The 8,164-nt window shown below is 32.7% G+C and overlaps 1 pseudogene; it reads right to left on the reverse strand.

The window, feature by feature from the left end:
* Window positions 1-465: 465 nt before the first annotated feature.
* On the reverse strand, window positions 466-6,949 carry LOC127831545 (orexin receptor type 2-like; annotated as a pseudogene).
* Window positions 6,950-8,164: the final 1,215 nt, after the last annotated feature.

The raw sequence follows: 8,164 nt of genomic DNA on the forward strand, positions 1-8,164 counted from the left end.
TATTCAATACAAATTAAAATCGCGTGAAAGTTTAAACATATATTTTAAATTGATTTGTTTATTAGTGAATTAGTGTGTATATTGGCATATTTATTTAGCCCAAGACATATTTCGTTTTAAAGAACATGCGAACTTTGGCAGTTTGCAAATAAACAACGTTCTTACAACAATTTTATCAAAAACAAAGCCTTAATGAAGCACAGGGGTAAGACCCATAATATAATTACATACAAGAAAATTGGCGTCGAACCACTTCATTACGCAGTGTATTACTTATTGGAATAACTAATATTGTAAACATTCATTTTCTGTTATTTTTCATTAAACCGTATACTATATTAATTATAACACATAATTGACTGATCTACACTGACATCGCATTCCTTTGACAATATATTTAGATCAAAACACTTATATCATTGAACACAATATAAGAAAATAAAGTACATACAATACACGATTTCCTCAATTTTCGCCTGTTCTTCGTGTGCCACGGCTGCTGTGGAGTGTGTCATATTGCAGCTCACGTGATTGCCCCCAGTAAATATCACGCTGTAACCATTGTTGAACGTCGATCTGTTCCGGTGATCCGGCGTTTAGCAACGAGAACAAGTTTTGTATTTGATGGCGGAATTTTTTCCGAAACTTGTCTGCAATACACGTCATTATGATAATACTGCGTCAAATTTCATGATTTGCGTGCTTTGGTTTAGATTTAAGTGCGCATATCTCGTAAATTATTAATATGCGATAAACGTTTTGCATGCATGCTCATTTTGCATACATATGAATAGAACTAAACATTTAAAACTCTTATGAAATGTGCATTACTATTGCTGTTTTGGTAAGTCTTATGATATTAGTGGTGTAAAGTCAGACATCATAAACAAAACATAATTAATAATCTAAGTATAGCCTCAAAGAATAATGATCCATCAAAAACGTGCGTTTTTCCTGTAGTAATGAGAGCCAATAATCATCAAACTTGAGTGCTTACCGCTCATAAAATTGTAAATGACGGGATTCATACAGCTGTTGAGAAATATCGCCAGATATGCTACCAGCGCAAAGTTGTCTATTCTTTCCACGTGTTCCGTAAAACCAGCGTATTTTAAATGTAATGAAAAACATAAAATAAATTAAAAAAATGTACCTTCTAAATACGATACTAATAACATGAAAAAACATGAATATTTTCAAAGGAAATCGGTAAAATATTTACATCTTTTTCAACGTATGGAGGGAAGACTTATGCATTCATATAGGTTTTGTTAATTATTGTGAAATCCAAACTTCGAAGGGTTTTAATTTATATTAGTTTATCAACACGTTTTGACTTTCTTTTGACAAAGGTCATGGGAAACTTAGTTCCATCCAATTGTGTTTGGGAAGGTAGAGTACATTGAAAAGCCATGTACAAAGGCGAAAAGCAATCACCAACTGGAATTCGTATTATTTGCATTAACGTTTATCGCATAATGCGGATTGTATTGTTCATGCATTTCTTTAACTTATTAAAACCTAATTCAAGTCACAAGAAACAATCAGTAATGCATTGTTCATTTCCCATTTGCGCCTCTACCCAAACAGCGTGTTTCAATCAATACAGCTTTAGTATATTTGAAGTTGTCGCAGGCGCAATATGTTAGCTTTCTGTAATGATAACAGCCACTAGTTTTGTAAGACGAAGCACATTAATAGTGTATTACTTCGAACTACTTCTTTGCAGCTTAATCACTTTCTGAGTTATTGTAAGATACGTATTTTCGGACGGACATTTAGGCGGCAGGAATAACATAAAAAGCTGCAAGAACGTGTACACTCCGTATTAACTCTCTATATTAATACCATGTTTTAACAACCTATATTTTTTCTTGTAACAATAAAATGTGTACAAATACATACCAACATGTTTGTCGGAATTAGCATGTCCATATTACATTCTATCCACTTACCAAGTTTCATCTTCAGTACTTGTTGAGTGTTCGCAAGATCCATTTTTTAGTTTTTAATTATTTTCGTCATTTTAGACACAACAATTTATGTCTGACAAATACATTAAATAGAGGGTATATTTGCCTAATTGGCTTCTATTCTCATGCATAGTGTGATTATGCTAGCTTAGATACTGTTTTAGCTATTAGCAAGGTCAAATTTCGAGAGAACACACGAGCAGACGGACAGGCGAGTGACCAAACGACGGACACAATGAAGGACTGTTGGTAACCTAGAGTCAGGTAAAGGACGAATTCATAATTGTATTGTATTTAACAAATCTGGCCGTATCAGTGTATCATATGTATACAGCTGTGGAATGAATAATATACGTTTTTTCGATTCTGATCTACGATTTTACATGTCTGTGAATTTCTTGAGTAACAATCTGCAGTTTATTTGCCTGTTTATATTAACACTGATCAGCAGTTTATAATAAAATAATTTTACTTGTTTTTGTGTGATTGCATTTGTATACAATCAAATGTTATAACCAACTTAAAAGTATTCATATCTTTAGATTTTAAACAGACAGACATCTAAGTGAATTTGATAATACTTTATAAGAAGATTGCTAAATTGTGTACGAATAGCATTTATAAATGCATCAGCATCACGATATGCATATGCTATCGCGAAAATTGCAAAATGTGTTTTATATATCGAAGAAAATCATAAGAATACAGTGTTATTTAATCAGAAACATGAACTTTTGAAATGTTAACTCATTGCGTTAGTATGTAAAATCGTTTAAGCCATTTATCATGCTTGTATTTTATCCATGAAAACCTACAAGCCATTACCTTTCCTTACGTTTACTGATAAGTCGAACCAAAGCTTGCACCAATTTAAGGAGCTTTATTGATGTATTACCTTAAGACATTTAACAGATGGTTTGGAAAGAAACACATGGCAAATAGAGCCACAATTGCAAAGAGCATCTTGGCAGCCTTTTTGCGCGATTCAATGTGCTCATCGTTATCATTCCAATTTCTGCCGTTCAACATCGCAGCACGTGTGTCTGTAAAAACAAGCAACAGCAAAACTGTACATTGTTTTGATACTTATACTATGATTCAGGTATTCTGTATTGTTCTAAGTATAATTGTATCGGATTAAATGTAACAATTCATTTCTTTACAAATAATCAAAAAGCAGCATAGTTTTAAGCCATTTTACAATGCATTGCTTGCATTGAAAAGGTTTTTGAATGACATGTACAGTGCTTTAATAGATCTAGTAGTGCTTTTGTAGTTTGCTTAAACTAAGTCTACTTGTATCGGCAATGACATTCACATTTATTTCTTGAAACATAACCATAAAACATTTGTTTTTTAATGTATGTTACTTTTTTCATGACTTTGCAATAAAAAGGTTTCGATTGCATGATTCATTTATTGGAGTGTTTCTCCGATTACAGTTTTACAACCTAAAAACCTAGCATTGACTAAAACGTATTCGTTAAGAAAAAAAAAACAGCACTGTGTTTGTGTCCTTCAAATAATAAATGTGCTTATATGAACGATTATTATACATAAAATATCATTGATTTGAAACTTAAGCGGCATTTGCAGTATAGAAACCATATGTCATCACTTGGTACTATATTCGTGAAAAGGAATCAGTATAAACTCATAATTAACACAAAACGCTGTTGAATATATTAACGCATATGAGTAACTCTTTACGTGATTCCTTTGGTATCCGTCCGGTACACAGGATAAAGGCGATGTTTGAATAGGTGAAACCCATAAGGCAGATGGGAACGCAATACAGTGCAGCAATTATAACAAACTGCCATATCATGAGCCCCTTGTAGCCAAGATCAACCGGGTAGCAAGCAGTAAACAGCATTTCTTCTTCACAGGTCTTAACAGTTCTAGAGGCTATTGTTTCCGGAAGAGCGACGCTTGCAGTAACAATCCAAATTGCAGTAGTGATGACACGGGCGCGTCGCGTAGTGCTATCGGAAACGCAACGGATGACAAATCGCATACCAACGTTCAACGGATATTGCTCTTAGTGTAAGAACAGACACAGATATCGATTACGTCTGTAAAGAGAACAACATGTTGCTTGTAATACAAAGGCACACACGTTCAATCTTGCGTGGAACCGATTTCAGACGGTTTAGTTTGTGTTTCCTCTTTAATGCACGAAAAAACATTTATGAAGACATGAAACATAAATATAATCAAATCCATGAAAGAGATTTTCGTCGCATGCTATAGAGTGTACCTTGTTTCACGACCAAAGGTAGAACATTTCCGCTTTAATATGATTAACTTATTGTTTGTTATAAAGTGTAAGATATATATTATTTCACGTGTATGCGTTGAAATAATGTCACATCTGTAAGTATTTGCGAGCATCTTACAATTGTAAGATGTCGAATAATACTTTAATAAGCCATCTTCCGACGTCTACATGTAAAAAACCGGAAAAGGGATCGTCTGCAGTTATAAATATCTGTAAATGAAAATGTGTTTACGCTTCCGAATTTTATTTTTTTCAAATAAGTTCATGTTTCGGGAAGCTATCTTCTTTCGTGTAATTGTATCTAAATGATTAACATACAATCGATATTATTTATGATCAAACTTATAAAAATTAGAAATCATTTTTTAGACATCCGATTACATCATTATTTTAAGGATTTTCCTCATTTTCCATGTATTGAAGAGCACATTTTACAAAGATAAACTATTTTGCATTAATAAACAATACTTGGTATATTCCCTTTTAACAATAAGTAACACTTTAGTCTAGTGAAATGTCTGATACAAATAATAAGCGAACCAAGCTAGAACACATGAAAGTAATACATAGTTTTCATCTGTATTACATACATATTACAAACACAATTACTAGAGTCTGAAATCCTTTTGCATTATCGTGATTTATAAGTAATATACAACTCTTTTAACGATATTTTACATATGGGGCTAATGCACACGTGATTTCATTCAATGACGTCAAACGACGCTTTAGTATACATATTTACATTTTATTCTTATTTAAGATACGAAATAGTGTACATTTATTATATTATAAACGCTATGCATTATCAATAGCCTTGAAGACGAATTTCATATAAAGCAGCAAAGTCAAATAAGCGCCCGAGACGATTGTGACGAAGATATTTCGTACATATTTTTCTACAATAACCGAAGCACTCGTCTTTTATTAGGATCAGAGTAAGTGTTCGTGTGTCGTATGAATATATATCGTTGCAGGAAATTAAAAATGAACCGTAAAACTAAATTAAGGCTCACATAGTACATGCATTATATACATGCTGGCCAATTCGACTGTACAGACATTTTCGATTTCAGAATTGAATATCTGGCTTATTTCGCATTTTGAACACATGTTCTTCTTAACTTTTATTTTAATTTATATTAAAATATATATATATAATTAGTTACAATTTAAAATTACACATTTTATATACATTCATAAATATTTGAAAAAAATCGTATAATCTCGCTTTAATCAGTGCGCATATTGTATTATATTTAGTAAAGTAGGTGCATATGGTATTGTATTCTTTATGTTATCATCTGCCATTGCCTTTATAAACTTTAGTTAATTTATAGCATTTGTAATAGAATATCCAACCGCACAAATTAATATCCCCTTACAATATTGTTCCCACATGTCAAGCGCAATAATTCATATTACAATCAAACATTCAAGCTGTTGCTAAATAATGCACAGTGTGAAACCTAAACTGCAGCTTTGCCATTGAAATTTATTTTGTTGGAGATAACATGCATTTTGATTTTGAACGATTGTACATAAAGTACTGAAGGCGATTTCGACACGACAGTACTTTGCCTATTACTTAATATTCAGAATAATTCACCAGGATGAATTTAACAAGATGGTTTATGTGTATAGCTGCAAGAACGATACAGTTACTTTGTATTTGTGTACACGTGGTTGGTTTATAAACAATTAGTTAATTAATTTTGTAATTGTTCTATTTATGTGTCGTGTATGGTTAGAATCGTGTTGGTTTAGACGTCGAAGTGTATTGCTAATTTAAATCACTTCCAGTATAAATTTTATTCGAATAGCTCTAGATCTTCCATTGGAAGATAAAAACAGGTATTGAGGTAAGTTATCCTTCCCTCATACCGCTCAGGATACATTATAAGCAATTGAATGAACAACGGCAGACAAAGATATCCACCTTGCTACGTTGTCCAATACTAATTGTTTGGTTTAAGTAATTATATAAAAGACAGTCGGAGATACAATATATCAAATTCAAAACTATATAGAAATAAATATTTAAAAAAGGAGATATCATTTGTTTGAAGATGATATGATTATTGGGATAGTTAAAAAGAAACATCTCCGTTCTTTATACATTTGAATTTAATTATCGTATAATTATATCTGACAGTATTATAATAATTTCGAAAGAAAAGTGTACTGCTACATGTATATGCTTGATTAATACTACACTAATCTTGTTGTTGTACACACATGTTTCCGTTTTCGGTTTTCCTTAACAAAAGGTTGTACATCAATAATACCATTATCAAACATAATTGTAATATTAATTGCAAAAAACACGAGTGTGTAGTTGCTCTTTCTCTTTACCCGTGTGATATACTGTAAAACGTTCACAAGTGTTAGGGTATTTTTAATTTGAAGCTACTTACCATTGTAAATTGGTTTAGTTTACAGACGAAGTCACCAAAGAACCACGCGCCGGCGACGTCAACAAGCAATGTAATAGGTAGACACATAAAAAAAAAACTGCGATGTCTGCGATGGCGAGATTGACAAAAAAATTTTTCGTCACCGTCCGCATTACTCTGTTGCGCCATATGACAACACAGACAAGGGTATTGCCGATTAATCCAACTAGAAAGACCACTATATACGCGATAATCAGGAACCATTTTCCGGTGTCCGAATGACTGAACTGGTGAGCCATGTTCATATTACAGACCAACGTCAAATTCAAACTTTTCTCAACACCGTTAGGCTCCATACTGCACACGTTGTTGCAAAATCAAACTGTGTGTCTGACTATTTTATTTGCTAATAAGAAATTATGAAATGCCGTTCCACTGTTCAATAAACGTTTTATAAAAACACAAACAATGTATGGTATACAGATACCATCAGTTAGTGATTAACGAGTCTGAAATTCATACTTCAGAGTGATGTTTTTATTTAATGTGTTTGATTGTGAGAACTGTATCACTCTAGTACTCGTGTATGTTCATAAACATACCTAAACAATCACACCACAATATATATGAATTATAAACAAATGTTAAACATTTAAGCTTATTTTAAAGTTGTTAATTACCTTTAACACACGACTCACAACAACAATTAAACTCATCCTACACAATCCTGGTTCATATAAATATCCTCATTATAACTTTTTAAATAAAGCGAAACGCATTACAGAATCACGCATGTACCAAACCGACGCCTCCCTTAATTTAAACAATCCTTACATTCGTGAAATAGCATCAACGTATAACCAATTTAGCTCTTTTAATCACGTGGTATAATCCCTATGTTTGAAGTAGCCTATAGAATGCGTATTTCCCTTATGGCGAATGCAATCCAATCGTCTCACCAAAACATGTTGCATCGCGTTTTTCAAGAAATCTCCACGAGTCTGTACATGTTTGATCCTACGAAACATCGGTACAATTTAGTTTCAACAATAAACACGAGGCGCGTCTGTGTCGGCGTAAACGTATTCGTTTTGAATTTCAATAAAGCACACAACATTTGATTAATCATACGAGTACTTATATTTCATCCTATCCATCGTTAATATTGGAAATGGTATAACTTAAGAAAATAAAATCGTGACATTAAAGTCGTGTATACTCTCTTCGGTAATGGTGGTTTTATAACCTTGCGAGTTTGTAACGAGCAGTGATCGACAATCGAATTTGATAAGTTAAAGTTGCAGACAATATGCTTTCTGCAATAATTAGCATTTACTGCCCGAACAGTCATTAATGAGGTCGTTAGAGCAGATTTATGTAAAATGATCAACTACTTTTAGAGAATATATTTGAACTTGTGTGCATCGTTCAGCTCAGACGTTAATTTGTTCAGCGACCGTAGAGGAAATATTGCATGGTCTTCTTATAACCGGGTATAAATAATGCATCATCAT

The sequence above is a fragment of the Dreissena polymorpha genome, chromosome 5 (assembly GCF_020536995.1).
Source record: "Dreissena polymorpha isolate Duluth1 chromosome 5, UMN_Dpol_1.0, whole genome shotgun sequence".
Taxonomy (NCBI): Eukaryota; Metazoa; Mollusca; class Bivalvia; order Myida; family Dreissenidae; genus Dreissena; species Dreissena polymorpha.